Source organism: Cupressus sempervirens, chromosome 5 (assembly GCF_028749045.1).
Source record: "Cupressus sempervirens isolate cs-2001-9-10 chromosome 5, ASM2874904v1, whole genome shotgun sequence".
Classification (NCBI taxonomy): Eukaryota; Viridiplantae; Streptophyta; class Pinopsida; order Cupressales; family Cupressaceae; genus Cupressus; species Cupressus sempervirens.
Window position 1 is genome coordinate 456,222,501 of NC_143122.1, and position 22,144 is coordinate 456,244,644.

The following is a 22,144-nucleotide window of genomic DNA, read 5'->3' on the forward strand; positions in this document are numbered from 1 at the left end:
AATGGGATCTTAATCCCGAGGAGAAAACTCCCAAAAACATTTGAATTTAAATAACAACTCTGAATTTACTACGTGGCTCCACAACAATGTAGCCATTACAAAATTTATAACACATTGAGGTAATCATGGAGAGGATGAAACTGATTGAGAGACAAACACTATAACATGAAGACAAAATTAAACATTTACTCCCATCCAGGTTTGCACAATAGGTTCATCATTGAACCAGACTAGGGAGAAGGTGGAATTTTCCAATAGGAGATGTCGGTCACAACACCATAATAGGTGCTCTTTCGGGGCTATAATAACAAGAACTTTCATTCTTCCATTTCTCAAATTCCAAGACTCAAAACATGGTTTGTACTGATGAGTAGGGGCCCATAACACCCTACTCTCTCCCTCTCCTCATCCTAAGGAGAGACTCTGTACTATCAAAGTCCAACTAAAGACCTCCTCCCATACACGGTCACTTTTTCCCTATTTGAGGGTGAGTAATGCCAATACAACCGATACAATCCCTTCAAAAATCAAATGTAAAATACTAAGGAAAACATTTAAGGAAAACCCATTTCAATCCCTCCCAAATATGTTCATTAAACACACAAACATACATATGCAAAGAAAACTACTTAAGAATGAAACACAACATAGACACATGAGCTTGAAGGGTTCTTACCTTCACAATAATGTGATGGAAATTGAAATTTGGGAAAAGCTTCCCTTCCTTCTCCTTCAATCTTGAATTTCTCTCTAAAACTAGATGTTGGGTAAACACTCTTCCTCTCTCAAATCAGCCTCTAAATAGGATCCCCACTCAACCACCTACAAAAATGCCATAACTCCCCCACTTGCCTTAAGGCTTCTAGAGTCTTCTAACTCAATCCTATCATTAAGGCTAACCTCAAGGTGGAGCTTAACTTATCTAACTTATGGTGAAACTTCAATTTTCACAATAAAGCAAAAATGGGATATTTGGATGATCACAAAAGTCAACAAAAGGGGTTAGAGGGGTGGAAAATGCCTCCAACCCATACATATACCCCCTAGGTACTTAGTCTTCATGATTTTTGGCCTCTAGGACTATTTAGGGACTTATTAAAATACTTAAAATATTTAGACTTTCTAACAACCCTCAACATGCAAATTTATCACTAATCCTAATTAGGATAATTAATCTCAATTACTAATTGATTAGAAAAAGGGTCACTAACCTAGTCCAACTTAGATCTTTAGGTTACTCAGTTAATCCTAATTATCATGTTGAAATGCATATATGAATCACAAGTGTCAAGTAACACTATAAAATCATTGTTACAAAATATTAACACTTAATGATTATAGAATGATACACACATTCAACTTACGATACAAAAGAAATATGAAACAACGAGGTTTGCATCTTTCATTAGATTCAACCTTGGTTTTCACAAACTGTACATAGGGTTTAGTTATGATTCTGCATTAGATTTCTTGGCTAAAATATCCTGCACACTCATTGCACACATCAGTGGCTCGAGAAAGTCACATGCATATATATATATATATATATATATATATATATATATATATACAAGTTCATGAAACATTAAATAACATATTAAACATTCCAAAGTAAAATATCACACGACATAAAATAACATAATAATATCCAATGTATCTGATAGTGTCTCCACATATCGAGTCATGAGTATCAAAATAATAATGTATCAACTATGCTATGATGGGTTGACGCGAGGCCTCACAACCAAGCCTCAATTTTTTGCTTGTTTAAATTTTACATAGGCCTTCATTCATTGATCCCAAACCCTTCCCCATCCCCCCTCAAAATAACTAAGGTTTCTAAAATTTCCTCCCCCTCTACTAAAACCCATGTTGATAGGGAGCCTTTTGCTACTGCTAGAAAGATCAAAATGGAAAGCATTGAGGTCCTAGATGTCGAAAGTGCTAGAACTATGGCTAGGAAGGGCACTAATAGGTCAAGAAAAATACTAAGAGAAAAGAAACCCTTTACCACCCTTGGTAAGGAAAAAATTGATAATTCTAAGTCCACTAATAATTTATAAAAAGAAAAGTGGCCCTAGACCTAAAAGGAAAGCCACTAGGAGGAATTATGGTGAACAAGAGGAGGATGAGATAGGTAGTGAAGGGAAGGATGACAAGGTCATGGAAGAGGAACATGATAGCCCTATGCCCTTCTAGGAATCTGATACTTTTAAAACTGAAGCCAATACTCCAAATTCTAGGAAAGAAGGGGTTACGTGTGAGCAGGGACAATTACTTCACTAGTTAGAATGGTTTTATTGGGCAGCCAGACTCAAGGGGGGGTTCACATGGGAGGTGATGAATAGGGAGATGGGAATATGGTGGGAAGTGATATTTAGAAGGAGGGAAGCACCATGGGTAAAATTGATAAATCTTAGGGTAATCCAGACATTGCTAAGTTGGAGGAGTCCATCACTAGCCTAAACAAGAAGAATGAGGACTTGGAGGATACATTTGATAGGGTTTATAACTTTTCTATGTGGGTGATGCATTCAATGGCAACTACTCTTCATCCTATTGCAAGTGGGAAAGGAGGACACTATTGATGACAAGGACATGGAGACAACTTGTTCATTGTATGATTTCTAGGTAGATGATTGGTTGCACTTGCTTTTAAAGAACCCAAGGAATCAGAGGAATGAGAGTTAGCTCCTTCTTTTGTACTTTCTTCTTTCCTTTTTGCTATGATATCTAGTTTATTATTAGCATAAGGAGCTCTTTATGTTGATATTTACTAGACTTGTTTAATGTCCACCTAGGTCTATTGGGTCAGTTATATGTATTATGATGACAATTTTATAGTTATTAGAAGTAGTAAGTATAGAAACATCTTAGTTTGGTGGTTTTTGATATTAAGGAAGGGAGATTGTTAATCATATGGTAATGACTTTTGGCTAATTTTTAGCATTACTTTTTTTTTGTTGTAGGCTAGATTCTATTTTGGCTGATTTTTAATATAAAAGACTACTTGTATTCTCAAGTCTATCATTAATATATGGTATTTTAAATAATCTTCTTGACTCTCACATATGATAAGATTAGTTAGTATTAAGCTGACATACAATAAGATCTATTAATAATTTTACTTCATCAACCTTTTTGTAATCATCTTTTTCAAATAATTCTATAATGCTTAGATATTTTAATAAATTAATTTATGAAATACTTACCCTAAGAAATTCATTTCTAAAATACTTTATTTCTTCTTAGAACATTTTTTGTTCCTCTTTTTTATTGTTACACAAGCATTTTATTTCACTAATTTTTATTGTCTTTCCTTTTACTTATTTTTGTTAGTCGAAACATTTCAAACTTATTCTTATATAGAAGGTATAGAATCAAGTGTGGTCATTGGTAACATGTTCATTTCCATTAAATCAATGGTACAGGTATCCACAAGATCTAAAGAAAAAGTATGCTTGATCATCCTTTAGGAGCTGGTCCATGATCTAGGTGTAGAAAATGATATTTATTTTGAATATAAACTAGCATTAGAATTTTTGAATAAGGATTTGTAAATTGAATATGATTCTATAAACACTTAAAAATGGTCATCTTTTCATTTGTTCTTCTTGTGATTGATCAAGTATATTTCTGATTAGCCATTTCACATTTGTTATTTATTCAATATCTAAATTCAAAAGTTTAGTCCTATTTTGTTTTAATAAAAAATATTTATTTCATTAAATTCATTTTTATTTATTCTTGTCATAGTAAAAAAATAATTCTTTTTTTTTTATATGTCCAAATTTAAACGTGTTATAGGCAAGAGCCTACAACAAAATAGTAAGTTGTGAGCCTCTCATTTGGGAGATCTTGAATCCACAAACAAATCAACAACACTAATAGAGGTCTAAATCAAGTGTATGATCATAAACAAATAAATATACTTTCATATCAAATACCAACAAAAGGTGGTGTATATAAATGCCCAGTTTGGTTGATTGATAATACATGTATGATAAGAAGATGATAGAAAAATATCAAAATCATAGCATGTATACAAGAGTATTCATGTGGTTGGTAGGTCAAGTGAGAAGAGAAATCTCTTTTACATGATTCTCTAAATGAAATTTGGTTAAGATTATGAGATGAAGAGATAAACAAGTAAGTATAAGAACATAATTAAGTTTTTGTAACACACCTTTATGTTTAATGAATCAAGACACGTTAGGAGGAGAGTGAGAAAAGGAGAACTAAAGGACACAACACATTTGTCATGACATAATTACGAATTTGGATTGAGATACATGTGGAAAAGTGTGATAGGTATAATTAGAGAAAAAAATATAATGAATCAATTAATCAATTAAATAAATAAAAAGACTTATTTAAATAATAGAAGAAGATGATAATTAATTAATTAATTAATTAAATTTAATAAGAGGAAAAATGGTAAAATATTAAAATACAGAATATTTAATTTAATTAAAAATATTTATATTTAAATGTCTACACTTTTCCCTCTTTGCCACAATTTAATTTATCATTTTGTTTCAAAGAAGACAAATAACAGTAGATGTCATGGTATACTAGTATAGATATCTTAAATAAGTATATCTAAAAAAATGTCGATAGATATGTAATTATAAAATACTTAAAATTTAATTTAAATTACATCCAAAAATATTTATATATCATTGTATCTATATTTATTTTCGTGGGACTGCCTTTAGTTTTTTTTTTTTTTTTTTTTTTAATGTGATGTTTATTGAATTATTTTAAAAAGTATATTATATTTATAATAAATAAAAATTTTGATGTGTATAAGGTTGTCAAATTCAAGCTAAAAGGTAATTATTAACATTAACACATTCACACCATCACACTCCATGCCTTCTTCCATTGTAGAATGCCTATCGACATTAAAGATAGGAAGGTAGTAGAACCCCTCAAGATATTGGATGAAAATTTAGAAAGTAGGAAATATTATCAGCAAGTTCTTAACAAAAAGAATAAAATTGATTAGTATTTTTAGTGATAAAAAAATGTGAAACTATGATAAAAGGATAGTACAATAGGTAACACAAGGCTAAGTGATGGTTAAGCATGGTATTTAGGAGTAGGGCCTCCAATATGATATGTAGGAAGATGGGATGACATAGATCTCATTTTCATACTACACTTCTAGGAGCACCTAAAAGTAGAGCATAGAGAGAACAAGGAGTGAAGTTGACAAGAATTCTAATAATAGATCATGGTACATGCATTTGTGTCACTTCAATTAGCTAGAGGAGTAAAGTGACCTAACACATATCTATCCCTTAGATCTTCAAGGTTTCATTAATAGAGTAAAAAGAGGTTTTTCAATCATGAAGGTATATAGTGGACTTAATGTGATTGTTAAACCATAAATGGTATGTTTGACCTATTTTTTCATAATTGTAGTCTTATTGTACATTTGACTTGTGGCTACAAAATTGTTATGTGATTCTATGGACACCTAACATTGTCCTCCCCTAATAAAATAAATATTAAAATCTATTTAATTATTTCATGTTATCATTTTCAACTATTATTTAAATAAATATTTATTATTTAATTAAATAATTCATTATATTTTCTATTCTTATTTTTTTTTAAAGATTCTTATTTATTTATTTAGTGTACTCATGTTTCATTTCCTAATTCTTCCTATTCATGGAATAAATACCTTAATTTATTTTATAAATTCCTAAAACTTTGTTTCTAATGTTGAGCTAATTACCATCAATCACATGACTCAACTACTACATTTTGAGTTTGTGCCACTCATTGCATGTCTCTTCATTAGCCTTCTATGACCAAGAATCAACATCTTCCCTATCTACCACTTAATCTAGTCTATTCATTTATTATTGCATCTTAATCTTATTCACTCTTTTCAAAACCATGCCTAATCTTGAATCATAGTCATTCTCCTAGCACCTCTCAATCTCAACTATTGATTTTTATGAGAGTTCTATCAAATACATTTTTATCCTATCATTTGAAGCTAATAGTAATTTTAATACAATGAGAACTTGAATGTAAGGATCATATATTGGTCTATCCTTTTTGCCATCATTTTCTTATCTTTCTATCTTCATCATATCAATATCATATAATAGATATGTCATACTATCACTTGCATAATATTTATTTCAATAAACTAATACTCATTCATCCATAGTCTCTTGTGCTTGTGATAAAAAAATTGAGAGTACCAACATTGAATACAAGATCTTTGTAGATGGGAATAATGGAGTCAAACATCTCTTGAGTGCATTTGGTAACTTTGTTTTATTTATTTCACATTTATCCATTTTAGAGGAAGAGTTATACTAATTTATGTTGGTTTGAATTTTCTTACCTAGGGCTTGTGGTTGGGAAATTCCAAGATCTAAATACCTAGATCTAAACCCTATCATGAATAATGATATGAATGATGAAGAAGCAATAATGCATATATTTGAGGATAACTAGGAAAACATACCAAGGTTCCAATGTTAATGTACTCTTATTCATACTCATAATCCATATTTTATAGTCCATGATTGAATATTGAATGCTTGAATGATAGAATTTAATGGAAGGATTTTCTTTAAATGATATTTCGAAGCCTCTTTGTTTCTACCTTGCAAATATGTTATGATGAATTGGGATGTCCATAGTAGCTTATCCACATGAAGTATGTGCCTACTTTCTTGATATTTCTTTTACTCTTTTTCTTTAATCACTTGATCACTCACCATGCCAAATGAGATGATTGAGGGTATTTATATATGATGTAGAATTAACTTTCTCCCATTTCCTAACTGGATAAGAAAAACTATGCCTTGGATCAACCCAAACTTAGGGCCTAAGAAGGGGACCCAATAAGGGTTGTCCTATATCGGGTATGTGCAGGATCATGGTGTACCAAACTATGGCCTTAAGTGGCAGTGAAAAATCAGAAAATCAGGGTTATGTCAACTTAACACATAATTTTAAAGTGGTTATGGACTTTATATCAAAAAGTTGTAAGAAAATAATCTTTAGGAAATTGAATGTAGTTTCTAAACTACTAGGCCTTATCAGGAGAAAAAAATAATTGATTGGTCAAAAGTTTGAATTTTAATGCAGTACTACAAAAATTTCAAGGCAAAAATAAAAAGTAGGTGTATGTCTGACCACCTTAATCAAAATCAAATGATAATATTTTTTTAATATAATTATAGATATGAAAAATAGACTCATGCCCGGATGTGACGCATATTTTTTGATATTTTTATTCCAAATAAATAATTAAATATAAATTTTCTACCAAAACTTTTTCGGAAAAAAAAGAGTCCCGTGTCTGACCACCTTAACTAATAGAAATTTTTACCAAATTTAATTTTATTTAATTTTTTCTTATACTAGGCGAAGCATAGAATGTGACGCAACTTTTAGATTTAAAAAATGTTATACCGTTTGAAAATTATAGCTGTTTTTCAATCACTATGTTAATCAACACTTTACAATAATCTTCATTGATAATTAACTAATAAATACTTATCAATCTCAAAATTTGACAGAAATTATATTGATGGAATCTTGAGAGCGATATTAAAAAACCCTTTTCATTTCATTCAATTTCAATCAAAATAACATTGTCAGACGACTACCCGAAGTCTGAGTATCACTAAAACCCTCTTCAAACACGTCTTTTGGGTTGATCGGGTAGGCTTGGTAAATAACAAGCCTAATCGGATATTGGATTTGAAATCGGATATCCGATATGGCTAGGTGAATTTTGGTGAGAAATTTGAAATCCCAACCCATTTTGGAGGGAAAACCGGATTTAAGACTTATAGCTTATGATTTATAAATTATTTTTGTTATATTAATATGTAAATATGTATTATAATATATTATATATATATTATAACGTAATGTAAAGATATAACATATAATATATTAATATATAATAATATATTATGTTATTCTCATTATAATCTATAAAAATAATTTATATTATTATTATTTTTACTAAATATAATAACGTAATATATATATATTATATATATAAGTATGTTATTAATATATATATATATATAATAACGTAATATTTTTATTAAATATAATAAAGTAATATATATATATATATATATATATATATTATAACGTAATATTTTTATTAAATATAATAACCTTATATATATATGTTATTAATATATATATAATAACGTTATATATATATATATATATATATTATATATATATATATATATAAGTATGTTATTAATATATATATAATAACGTAATATTTTTATTAAATATAATAAAGTTATATATATATATATATATATATATATATATATATGTTATTAATATATATAATAACATAATATATATTATAACATAATATTTTATAGCTTATGATTTATAAATTATTTTTGTTATATTACTATGTAAATATGTATTATAATAAATTATATATATATATATATATATATACATAATAACGTAATGTAAAGATATAACATATAATATATTATGTTATTCTCATTATAATCTATAAATATAATTTATATTGTTATTATTTTTACTAAATATAATAAGTATGTTATTAATATATATATAATAACGTAATATTTTTATTAAATATAATAACCATATATATATATATATATATATGTTATTAATATATATGTATATTATTAATATATATGAGTCAAAGGGGGTCATAGGTTGACCTATGACCCCCTTCGACCCATTACATAACAACATATGTCCCTAGGGGTCCTAGGACCCCTAGTGACATATTAGAATCGTTCTTATGGGTCGAAGGAGGTCATAGGTTGACCTATGACCCCCTTCGACGCATTACATGACGACATATGTCCCTAGGGGTCCTAGGACCCCTACGAACATATTAGAATCATTCTTATGGGTCAAAGGGGGTCATAGGTTGACCTATGACCCCATTCAACCCATTAAATGATGACATATGTCCCTAGGGGTCTAGGACCCATAGGGACATATTAGAATCGTTCTTATGGGTCAAAGGGGGTCATAGGTTGACCTATGACCCCCTTCAACCCATTAAATGATGACATATGTCCCTAGGGGTCCAAGGACCCCTAGGGACATATTAGAATCGTCCATATGGGTCAAAGGGCATCATAGGTTGACCTATGACCCCCTTTGATCAATTACATGACGACATATGTCCCTAGAGCTCCTAGCACCACTAGGGACATATTATAATCATTCATATAGGTCGAAGGGGCTTATAGGTTGACTTATGATCCCCTTCGACCCATTACATAATGACATATGTCCCTAGAGGTCCTAGGACCCCTAGGGACATATTAGAATCATTCTTATGGGTCAAAGGGGGTCATAGGTTGACCTATGACCCCCTTCGACACATTACATGATGACATATGTCCCTAGGGGTCTTGGGACCCCTAGGGACATACTAGAATTGTTCATATGGGTCAAACAGGGTCATAGGTTGACCTATGACACCCTTCGACCCATTACATGAAGACATTTGTCCCTAGGGGCCTAGGACCCCTAGGGACATATTAAAATTGTTCATATGGGTCAAAGGGGGTCATAGGGTGACCTAGGACCCCCTTCGACCCATTAAACGATGACATATATCCCTAGGGGTCCTAGGACCCATAGGGACATATTAGAATTGTTCATATGGATCAAAGCAGATCATAGGTTGACCTATGAAACCCTTCGACCCATTAAATGACAACATATGTCCCTAGGGGTCCTAGGACCCCTAGGGACATATTAGAATTGTTCATATGGATCAAAGGGAGTCATAGGTTGACCTATGACCCCCTTCGACCCATTAAATGATGACATATGTCCCTAGAGGTCCTAGGATGCCTAGGGACATATTAGAATTGTTCATATGGGTCAAAGGGGGTCATAGGTTGACCTATGGCCCCCTTTGACCCATTACATGACAACATGTGTCTTGAGGACCCCTAGGGACATATGAGAATCATACTTATGGGTCAAAGGAGGTCATAGGTTGACCTATAACCCCATTCAACACATTACATGACGACATATGTCCCTAGGGGTCCTAGGTCCCCTAGAGACATATTAGAATCGTTCATATGGGTCGAAGGGGGTCATAGGTTGACCTATGATCTCCTTCAACCCATTAAATGACAACATATGTCCCTAGGGGTCCTAGGACCACTATGGACATATTAGAATTGTTCATATGGGTCAAAGGGGGTCATAGGTTGACCTATGACCCCCTTTAACCCATTACATGACGACATATGTCCCTACGACCCTTAGGGACATATGAGAATCGTACTTATGGGTCAAAGGGGATCATAGGTTGGCCTATGACCCCCTTCAACGAATTACATGATGACATATGTCCCTACGGGTCCTAGGACCCCTAGGGAAATATTAGAATCGTTCTTATAGGTCAAAGGTGGTCATAGGGTGACCTATGACACCCTTCAACCCATTACATGATGACATATGTCTCTAGGGGTCCTAGGACCCTTAGAGACATATTAGAATTATTCTTATGGGTCAAACGGAGTCATAGGTCAACCTATGACCCCCTTTGACCCATTACATGATGACATATATCCCTACGAGTCATAGGACACCTAGGGACATATTAGAATTGTTCATATGGGTCAAAGGGGGTCATAGGTTGACCTATGACCCCCTTTGACCCATTACATGATGACATATGTCCCTAGGGGTCCTAGGACCCCTAGGGACATATCAGAATGCTTCTTATGGGTCAAATGTCATATGACATATGTCGTCATGTAATGGGTCAAAGGGGGTCATAGGTCAAACTATAACTCCATTTGACCCATATGAACAATTCTAATATGTCCCTAGGGGTCCTAGGACACCTAGGGACATATGTTATCATGTAATCTGTCGAAGGGAGTCATAGGGGTCATAGTTCAACCTATGACCCCTTTGAACCCATAAGAATGATTCTAATATGTCTCAAGGGGTCCTAGGACCGCTAGGGACATGTCATCATTTAAAGGGTCAAAGGGGGTCATAGGACAACCTATGACCCCCTTTGACCCATAAGAACGATTCTAATATGTCCTTAGGGGTCCTAGGACCGCTAGGTACATATGTCATTATTTAATAGGTTGAAGGGGGTCATAGGTCAACCTATGACAACCTTTGACTCATATGAAGCATTCTAATATGTCCCTAAGGGTCTTAGGACTCCTAAGGAAATATGTCATTATGTAATGTGTCAAAGTGGGTCATAAGTCAACCTATGACCCCCTTACACCCATAAGAACGATTCTAATATATCCCTAGGACATATGTCATCATCTAATGGGTCAAAGGGGGTCATAGGTCACCCTATTAGCCCCTTTAACCCATAAGAACTATTCTAATATGTCCTTAGGGGTTCTAGGACCCCTAGGGACATATGTCATCATGTAATGTGTCCAAGGGGGTCATAGGTCAAGCTATGACCCCCTTTGACCCATAAGAATGATTCTAATAAGTCCCTAGGACCCTTAGGGACTTAAGTCCCTAGGACCCCCTTTGACCCATATATACGATTCTAATATGTCCCTAGGGATCCTAGGACCCCTGGGGACATATGTCATCATGTAATAGGTCGAACGGGGTCATAGGTCAACCTATGACCCCTTTTAACCCATATGAATGATTCTAATATGTCCCGAGGGATACTAGAACCCCTGGGGACATATGTCGTCATCTAATGGATCGAAGATTCTAATATGTCCCTAAGGGTCCTAGGACCCCTAGGAATATATGTTATCATTTAATGGGTCGAAAGGGGTCATAGGTCAACCTATGACCCCCTTTGACCCATATGAAGCATTCTAATATGTCCTTAGGGGTCCTAGGACCCCTAGGGACATATGTCGTCATTTAACAGATCAAAGGGGGTTATAGGTCAACCTATGACCCCCTTTGACACATAAGAATGATTTTAATATGTCAATAGGGGTCTTAGGACCCCTAGCTATATATGTCATCATTTAATGGGTTGAAGGGGGTCATAGGTCAACCTATGACACCCTTTGACCCATATGAAACATTCTAATATGTCCCTAGGTGTCCTAGGACCCCTAGGGACATATGTCATCATGTAATGTGTCGAAGTGGGTCATAAGTCAACCTATGACCTCCTTTGACCCATAAGAATGATTCTAATATGTCCTTAGGGGTCCTAGGACCCCTAGGGACATATGTCATCATGTAATGGGTTGAAGGGGGTCATAGGTCAACCTATGACCCCCTTTGACCCATATGAATGAATCTAATATGTTCCTAGGGGTCCTAGGACCCTTATGGACATATGTCATCATGTGATATGTCGAAGGGTGTCATAGGTTAACATATGACCCCCTTTGAGCCATAAGAATGATTCTAATATGTCCCTAGGGGTCCTAGGACCCTAGGGAGATATGTCATCATTTAATAGGTCAAAGGAGGTCATAGATCAACTTATGACCCCCTTTGACCCATATGAAGCATTCTAATATGTCCCTAGGGGTCCTAGGACCCCTATGGACATATGTCATTACGTAATGGGTCGAAGGGGGTCATAGGTCACCCTTTGACCCCTTTTAACCTATTAAAAGGATTCTAATATGTCCCTTGGGGTCTTAGGACCCCTAGGGACATATGTCATCATGTAATGGGTTGAAGGGGATCATAGGTCAACCTATGACCCCCTTTGACCCATAAGAACGATTCTAATATGTCCCTAGGGGTTCTATATCCCCTAGGGATATATGTCATCATTTAATGGGTCGAAGGGGGTCATAGGTCAACCTATGACCCTCTTTGACCCATAAGAACGATTCTAATATGTCCCTAGGGGTCCTAGGACACCTAGGGACATATGTCATCATTTAATGAGTCAAATGGGGTCATACGTCACTCTATAACCCCCTTTGATCCATAAGAATGATTCTAATATGTCCCTAGGGGTCCTAAGACCCCTAGGGACATATATCATCATGTAATAGGTCGAAGGGGGTCATAGGTCAACCTATGACCCCCTTTGACCCATAAGAATGATTCTAATATGTCATCATTTAATGGGTCGAAGGGGGTCATAGGTCAACCTATGACACCCTTTGACCCATATGAAGCATTCTAATATGTCCCTAGGTGTCCTAGGATCCCTAAGGACATATGTCATCATGTAATGGTTCAAAGGGGGTCATAGGTCACCCTATGACCCCCTTTGACCCATAAGAACAATTCTAATATGTCCCTAGGGGTCCTAGGACCCCTAGGGACATATCTTGTCATTTAATGGGTAAAAGGGGATCATAGGTCATCATATGACCCCGTTTGACCTATATAAAGCATTCTAATATGTCCCTAAGGGTCTTAGGACCCCTAGGGACATATGTCATCATGTAATGTGTCGAAGGTGGTCATAGGTCAACCTATGACTCCCTTTGACCCATATGAATGATTCTAATATATCCCTAGGGGTCCTAAGACCCCTAAGAACATATGTCATCATTTAATGGGTCGAAGGGGGTCATAGGTCAACCTATGACCCCCTTTGATCCATATGAACGATTCTAATATGTCCCTACGGGTCCTAGGACCCCTAGGGACATATGTCATCATATAATGGGTCGAAGGGGGTCATAGGTCAACCTATGACCCCCTTAGACCCATATGAAAGATTCTAATATGTCCCTAGGGGTCCTAGGACCCCTAGGGACTATGTCATCATGTAATGGGTCATGAACAATTCTAAGACGTTCCTAGGGGTCCTAGGACCCCTAGGGAAATATGTCATCATGTAATTGGTCAAAGGGGTTCATAGGTCAACCTATGACCCCCTTTGACTCATAAGAATGATTCTAATATGTCCCTAGGGCTCCTAGGACCCCTAGGGACATATGTCGTCATTTAATTGTTCAAAGGGGGTCATAAGTCAACCTATGACCCACTTTGACCCACATGAATGAATCTAATATGTTCCCTAGGACCCCTAGGGACATACGTCACCATGTAATATGTCGAAGGGGGTCAGAGGTTAACCTGTGACTCCCTTTGAGCCATAAAAATAATTCTAATATGTCCTTAGGGGTCCTAGGACCCCTAGGGAGATATGTCATCATTTGATGGGTTGAAGGGGGTCATATGTCAACCTATGACCCGCTTTGACCCATATGAAGAATTCTAATATGTCCCTAGGGGTCCTAGGACCCCTATGGACATATGTCATCAGGTAATGGGTCGAAGGGGGTTATAGGTCACCCTATGACCCCCTTTAACCGATTAGAAGGATTCTAATATGTCCCTAGGGGTCCTCATGTAATGGGTCGAAGGGGGTGATAGGTCAACCTATGACCCCTTTTGACCCATAAGAATGATTCTAATATGTCCTTAGGGGTCCTAGCACCCCTAGGGACAAATGTCATCATTTAATGGGTTGAAGGGGGTCATAGGTCAACCTATGACCCCCGTTGATCCATAAGAACAGTTCTAATATGTCCCTAAGGGTCCTAGGACCGGTAGGGACATATGTTTTCATTTAATGGGTCAAAGGGGGTCATTGGTAAACCTATGACCCCCTTTGACCCATATGAATGATTCTAATATGTCCTAAGGGATCTTAGGACCCCTGGGGACATATGTCATCATGTAATGGGTCGAACGGGGTCATAGGTCAATCTATGACCCCCTTTAACCCATATGAATGATTCTAATATGTCCCTAGGGATGCTAGGACCCTTGGGGACATATGTCATCATGTAATGGGTTGAAGATTCTAATATGTCCCTAGGGGTCCTAGGACCCCTAGGGATATATGTTGTCATTTAATGGGTCGAAGGGGGTCATAGGTTGACCTATGACCCCCTTTGACCCATATGAAACATTCTAATATGTCCCTAGGGGTCTTAGGACCTCTAGGGACATATGTCGTCATGTAATGGGTCAGAGGGGGTTATAGGTCAACCTATGACCCCCTTTGACCCATAAGAACGATTGTAATATGTCCTTAGGGGTCCTAGGACCCCTAGCTATATATGTCATCATTTAATGGGTCAAAGGGGGTCATAGGTTAACCTATGACACCGTTTGACCCATATGAAGCATTCTAATATGTCCCTAGGTGTCCTAGGACCCCTAGGGACATATGTCATCATGTAATGTGTCGAAGAGGGTCATATATCAACCTATGACCCATAAGAACGATTCTAATATGTCCCTAGGGGTCCTAGGACCCCTAGGGACATATGTCGTCATCTAATGGGTCGAAGGGTGTCATAGGTCACCCTATGAGCCCCTTTGACCCATAAGAATGATTCTAATATGTCCCTAGGGGTCCTAGGACCCCTAGAGACATATGTCATCATTTAATGGGTCAAAGAGGGTCATAGGTCAACCTATGACCCACTTTGACCCATATGAAGCATTCTAATATGTCCCTAGGTGTCGTAGGACCCCTAGGGACATATGTCATCATGTAATGTGTCAAAAGGGGTCATAGTTCACCCTATGACCCCTTTCAAACCATATGAAAGATTCTAATATGTCCCTAGGGGTCTTAGGACCCTTAGGGACATATGTCATCGTGGAATGTGTCGAAGGGGGTCATATGTCACCCTATGATCCCCTTCGACCCATATGAATGATTCTAATATGTCCCTAGGGGTCTTAGGACCCCTAAGGACATATGTCATCTTGGAATGTGTTGAAGGTGGTCATTGGTCACCCTATGAACCCCTTCGACCCATATGAATGATTCTAATATGTCCCTAAGGGTCCTAGGACCCCTAGGGACAAATGTTGTCTTGTAATATGTCGAAAGGGTTCATAGGTCATCCTGTGACCCCCTACGACCCATATAAACTATTCCAATATGTCTCTAGGGGTCGTAGGATCCCTTAGGGACATATGTCGTCATGGAATGTGTCGAAAGGGGTCATAGGTCATCCTGTGAGCCCTTTTGACCCATATAAATGACTCCACTAGAAATAATATAGTAAAAATAATAATAATATAGTATAACAATCATATATATATATATAATTTATAGATTATAATAATAATAACATAATATATTATATATTATAATTTACATATGATAATAATAATAATAATATATTATAGATTATAATTTATATATGATAATAATAATAATATGTATTAATAACATATATATATATAATATTATGTTATTATATTTAATAAAATATAGTAAAAATAATAATAATATATTATAATAATATATATTATATTTATAGATAATAATAATAATAATAACATAATATATTATTATATATTAATAGATTATATATTATATCTTTACATTACGTTATATATATATATATAATATTATATTATATTATTATATAATATATAGATTATATATTTTTTTATATATAATAGTTATGTTATTATATTATATATTTATAGATTATATATTATATCTTTACATATTTCATAACTCAAATTAGTTATATCACTTACAAATTTATTTTTCCCTCTAATTTTTGTGCCTTTTCCCTCCAATTTTTATGTCGCCGATATTGGATATCGGATCTCATATCGGATATCCGATATGAGATCCGATATCCGATCTCAAATCAGATATCTGATAAGGCTTGGGCCTTACTTTCCAGGTTTGGTACCCGGATAGGTGAAAAAAAGTCAGAGCGGATTTTGAAGCGCTTTTAGACGTGTTCAAACTCTATTTTTTTCACATTGCCACTTTTTGGCACACCATGATCCTGCACATACCCTATCCCTAATTGGCCATGAAAGGAGCAATATATCCCTTATTGAATAGGTATGCAATATGTCCCTAATAACTAGGTCCAAAAATCCCCAGGCTTGCCTCAGAGTCCCAAAACAGGTCCCATTTTTCAAAAATGGGATGCAAGTTCTTAGAAGAACTAGTTTTAGTGTAGAGAAAGGAAGGTGGTTGAAAGAAGAGAAAGAGAGCACCCAAGAAGATAGGTTATACCTTGAGCTTTGTGTCATAGAGTAAGAATTATAAGGAAGACCCATTAGATCCTAACTAGATTTTGTCTAGGAGAAATAAAGAGAGATATAAAAATATAACTTAAATGTAGATTTATTATTAAATTACATTAAATAGGTTCCAAATCATCATAAATTAAAGTACTTCCAATTCAAGATGGTACAAGTACTAGTGTCAACTTCAACTTTCATTTTCACCATCTTAGTTACTATAGACACTATGCCAACATTGTCCAGTCTAGTCACTAGGTGAATTAAATCCTTAGTTATCATATTAGGCTTGTCTCTTAACACAAAAAATAGTCATGAATCATACAAAGAAATATACTAATGCATTCTAGTTCCTCAAAATCCTTGTAATCCATATATTAAAGAATGTTTAGATTTATCAAATGTGAAAACTTACATAAATAAGGGTCTTATTAGGATTGTATTTATTTTCTAAGTCTTCCCTTATATCCTAATTTCTAATTAAATCAAGTTCACAATGAATGTAGCTCTAATTTCCACCACATGTATAACTCATTCTAGAGTTTGTGAAAGTACACCAGTAGGGTCATCTTCCATAGATACAAATGGGTGTATCTTAAACTAATACCTAGGTCTATCCTTTGCATTGTATAGTTGTTGCTTATCCATACTCAATTTACTTCAAAAAAAATGTAATTGATAATAGATAAAAACATTTCAAATTGTAAAATACCTCATGATGATCATGTTAGAGCTTCCAACAAATCCTTCAAAAAAAATTTGATTCTCTTTCAACTCTTCAATCTAGGTTCTGTAATGTCCCTTCCTCTGATTTTATATGATATTTCAAGACTCTAATCATATTTTTAAAATAAAACAACCAATATTTCAAAGATCCACCAATTTCTCAATAGACCCCAAATTGGGTATGCCCAAAATAGTGCCAAAAACTTCACAGCTTCACATATTATTAATAGATCTAAAAGTGGACATTTTTACAAAAATTTCAGCAGAATAATAGCCTACAAAATGACATTTTCAGATCTGTATAACATTTACACAACAGATCCCAAATGGAGGGCAAAAACAATGCTCATTAGGCTCCTGAAAATAACACAAAATTGCTCGGAAACACCAAAAAACACTAATAATCTATCACAAAATTTTAACCATGACCCAATACATATATTCAGCTCTATTTTAACATCTAAAATTATGAAATATAGTAGCAACCCAAACTGATATGAAATACTCAACTAGAAACACCAAACTCTTACAAAAAACACACTTGAAAACCCACAAATTTGCACTGTTCAGCACAAGGGCAAACTTTGCATGAGCTTTCACATGGAATGGCTTCAAACTCCCATCCTTGGGTCTCCTTCTCCACAGGTTTGGCAGCCTCTAAAGAACAAAAAAGAAATAAGCGAAAATCAAGTTCTGGAATAAGCCCAAAATGCCTCCAAATCCCTTAAAAGAGGGCATAACCCTAACTCACGTCCAAGAGGGGTTAATAAAACATATTTTAATAATAATTTTTATTTATTAGTCCATTGATTTCCAAAGATTAGCCCCTTTTTCTGAAACTTCACCCTTTTGAGCCTGCCTGCCTTAGCAAAGATTATTATTTTTAATTATTTGAAAAAGGGACATGACAAGTCCTCCCCTCCCAAATATTGCTTGTCCTCAAGCAATGAAGGCTGGAATTCTCAAGAATATGTGCTCCTTCCCAAGTTGCATCCTCCAGTGGTAATCCTTTCCATTTGACCAAATGCTCTATGATGCTCCTATTTCTCAATCTTTTCTCTCTTGTATCCAAAATCTCTTCTGGTATACTAATTTCCCTTCATCATCAAGAGGTGGTAATTCTGTAGATATTATGGTTTTTTGGCCTAGAACCTTCTTAAGGCAAGATACATGGAAAATATTATGTATTTTGTTGTTTGGTGGGAGCTCCAATTCATAAGCTACCTCTCCTACCTTCTTGATGATCTTATAAGGCCCATAGAACCTTGACTTGAGTTTCTCTGCCCCACTCTTCTTCAAGGTGCTTTGCTTATATGGCTACAACCTAAAAAATACCAAATCTCCCACCTCAAAAGATCTTTTAGTCCTTTTCCTATCAGCATACAACTTCTATTGGTTCTGTGCATGTTGTAGATTATCCTTGAGGGACCTTATTACGTCTTAGCTTTGCTTGACAAAATCACTTGCTGTAGGTAATCTGCTATCTGAAAGTACTAGATCAACAAAGGAAAGGGCATCATAACCATAAAGAGCACGAAAAGGAGGCATACCAATAGACATGTGATGAGATGTATTGTAAAAATACTCCCCTAGGTGCAACCATTTCACCCAAGCATGTTGTTGATTTGAAACATAGTTCCTCAAATATCCCTCTATCCATTTATTAACTATCTCTATTTTTCCATCTATTTGAGGGTGATAGCTAGTACTGGGAGTGAGTTCAGTTCCTACCAAATGAAAGAGCTCCTTCCAAAAAGAGCTGATGAATCTACTGTCCCGATCACTGACAATGTTTCTAAGCAAGCCATGTAATCTAAAAATTTCCTTGAAGAACAATTTGACCACTTGTGATGCCTTTAAATCAAATGTGATAGGAAAGAAATGTGCATACTTAGTTAGTCTATCTACCACCACATATATGCAATCCTTACCTTGAACCTTGGGCAACCCAGTGATGAAGTCCATGGAAATACTTTTCCATTTTTGTTCAGGAATAGAAAGTGGCTGCAACAACCTTGCAGGAAAATTTTGCTCACTCTTGCTTTGTTGGCATACCATACATTCCTTAATGTGTTTAAGGACATCCTCCTTCATACCCTTCCATGAAAACTACTCTCAAATTTTCCTATATGTCTTGAAGTATCCCTGATGACTAGCCAAAGGTGTGTCATGAAAGGCCCTCAATATCCTCTCCTTAGTTTTTGATCCTAGCACTAAGAAGATCCTGTTCTTGTAAATCAATTAATCAACAACCTTGTACCTATTATCATTCACTAACTTATCCAAAATGTTGGTGGCAAAGGAATATTTAGCATACTCTGAAATTATGGAGACTTTCCAATCAACAAAGATAGATGTTAAGGAACACAAAGTGGGCTTTCTTGAGAGAGCATCAGCAACCACATTATTCTTTCCTTTCATGTATTCAATATCAAAATCATAAGCTTGCAATTTTCTTACCCATTTTTTTTGATGATCATTCAAATCTATTTGGTTCAAGAAGAACTTGAGGCTATTATGGTCTATCTTTATAATGAATCTCCCACATACCAAATATTGTCTAAACTTATGAAGTGCATGCATGATTGCCAACATTTCCTTATCATAGATGGAGTAACCTTTCTTTGATTGATTTAATTTTCTACTCTCAAATGCTATTGGATGTCCCCTTTGAGTTAGGACAGACCCTATACCTTCTCCAGAAGCATCACATTCAACAACAAAAGGTAAAGAGAAATCTGGAATTGCAAGCACAGGGCATGAACTCATTACCTCCTTAAGCTTATCAAATGTTTTTTGTGCCTCTTCTGTCCAAAAAAAAGCTCCTTTCTTTGTCAAATCAGTCAAGGGGGCAGAAATCTAAGAAAATCCCTTGGAAAATCTCCTATAGTAGCTACACAACCCAAAGAAACCTCTCAACTGTGTAAGATTAGTGGGTGGAGGCCAATCCAAAATTGCCTAGATTTTTTGTTGATCAACCTGTACTCCTTTAGAACTTATAATATGTCCTAGATATAGGATCTCTGTCAAACCAAATTCACATTTAGATAGCCTAACATAAAAGGATTGCTGCTCCAAGATTCTCAAAATAGTGTCTATGTGCTTTAGATACTCTTCCCATGTTTTAATGTAAATCAAGATATCATAAAAAAATACCAAAACAAATTTTTGAAGATGCTGGCTGAATACCTTATTCATACAAGATTGAAATGTTGCAGGTGCATTAGTGAGGCCAAATGCATAACAAGAAATTCAAAGTGCCCATAGTGACATCTGAAAGTAGTCTTTTCCACATCTTCACTCCTCATTCGGATTTGATGGTACCCTGATCTTAAGCCAATTTTTGAGAAGTATACAACACCATGTAACTCATCAATGAGTTCATCTATGTGTGGTATGGGATACCTATTTTTTATGGTCTTCTTATTTAGAGCCCTATAGTCTATACACATTCTCATTGTACCATCCTTTTTCTTGACAAGTACCACAGATGATGCAAATGGACTAGAGCTAGGCCTTATGAATCCCATGTCCAGGAGTTCTTTAATAGTTTTTTCAATTTCTTCCTTATAACCTCTTGGATGGTGGTATGGGGTTGTTATAACTGGTTTCGCACCCTGTTCTAACTCTATAACATGCTCAAAACCTCTATCTGGTGGTAATCATGGAGGCAAGTCATTGAAAACTATACTATGCTTATCAAGAATATTTGAAATTTCAAAATGGAAATTACCTTGATTCTTTGGAGAACTTGTTGGATGGATTATGACTCTTGCTGCCCATGCTACTTGTCCTCTTCAAAAAGTCCTCTCCATCCTCTTTGCAGAGACCGCCTTAGGTGCTCCATTCGGTAAGCCTCTCAATAAGACTTCTTTCCCATTGGAATGAAATTTAAACTCCATAGTTTAATGGTTCATGTAATAGCCTCCAATAGAGTGCAACCATTGAACACCCAATACAAGATCTGTCTCCCCAATGCCAACCACATAGAAGTCATCACATAACTCATAATCTCCTAAGGTCATCTTGAGTTGTTTCACCACCTGTGTGCAAGGCATAGTGAATCCATCAGCTATAGTAACATTGAATCCCTCAAAATCTTCTGCTTTAAGCCCTCTTTTCATGACAAATCCCTCATCAATAAAATTGTGAGTTGCCCCACTATCAAGAAGAACTATCAACCTTTGCCTTGCTAGTACCCCTTGAATTCAAAAGGGATGGTATCTTGGGACTCCTGATAATGCTGCTAAAGTGCCATCCTTGCTGATTTCTTTTTTTTTCTCTTCTTCTTCCTCCTCCTTAGTGTCATGAAATTCCTCCTACTCATTTGAATCAGATTCTAAAGCAACTTCAATATAGTGCACTTGACCTTTCCCCAAACATCTGTGTCCTGGAACCCATGGTTCTCTACAAGTGAAACAAA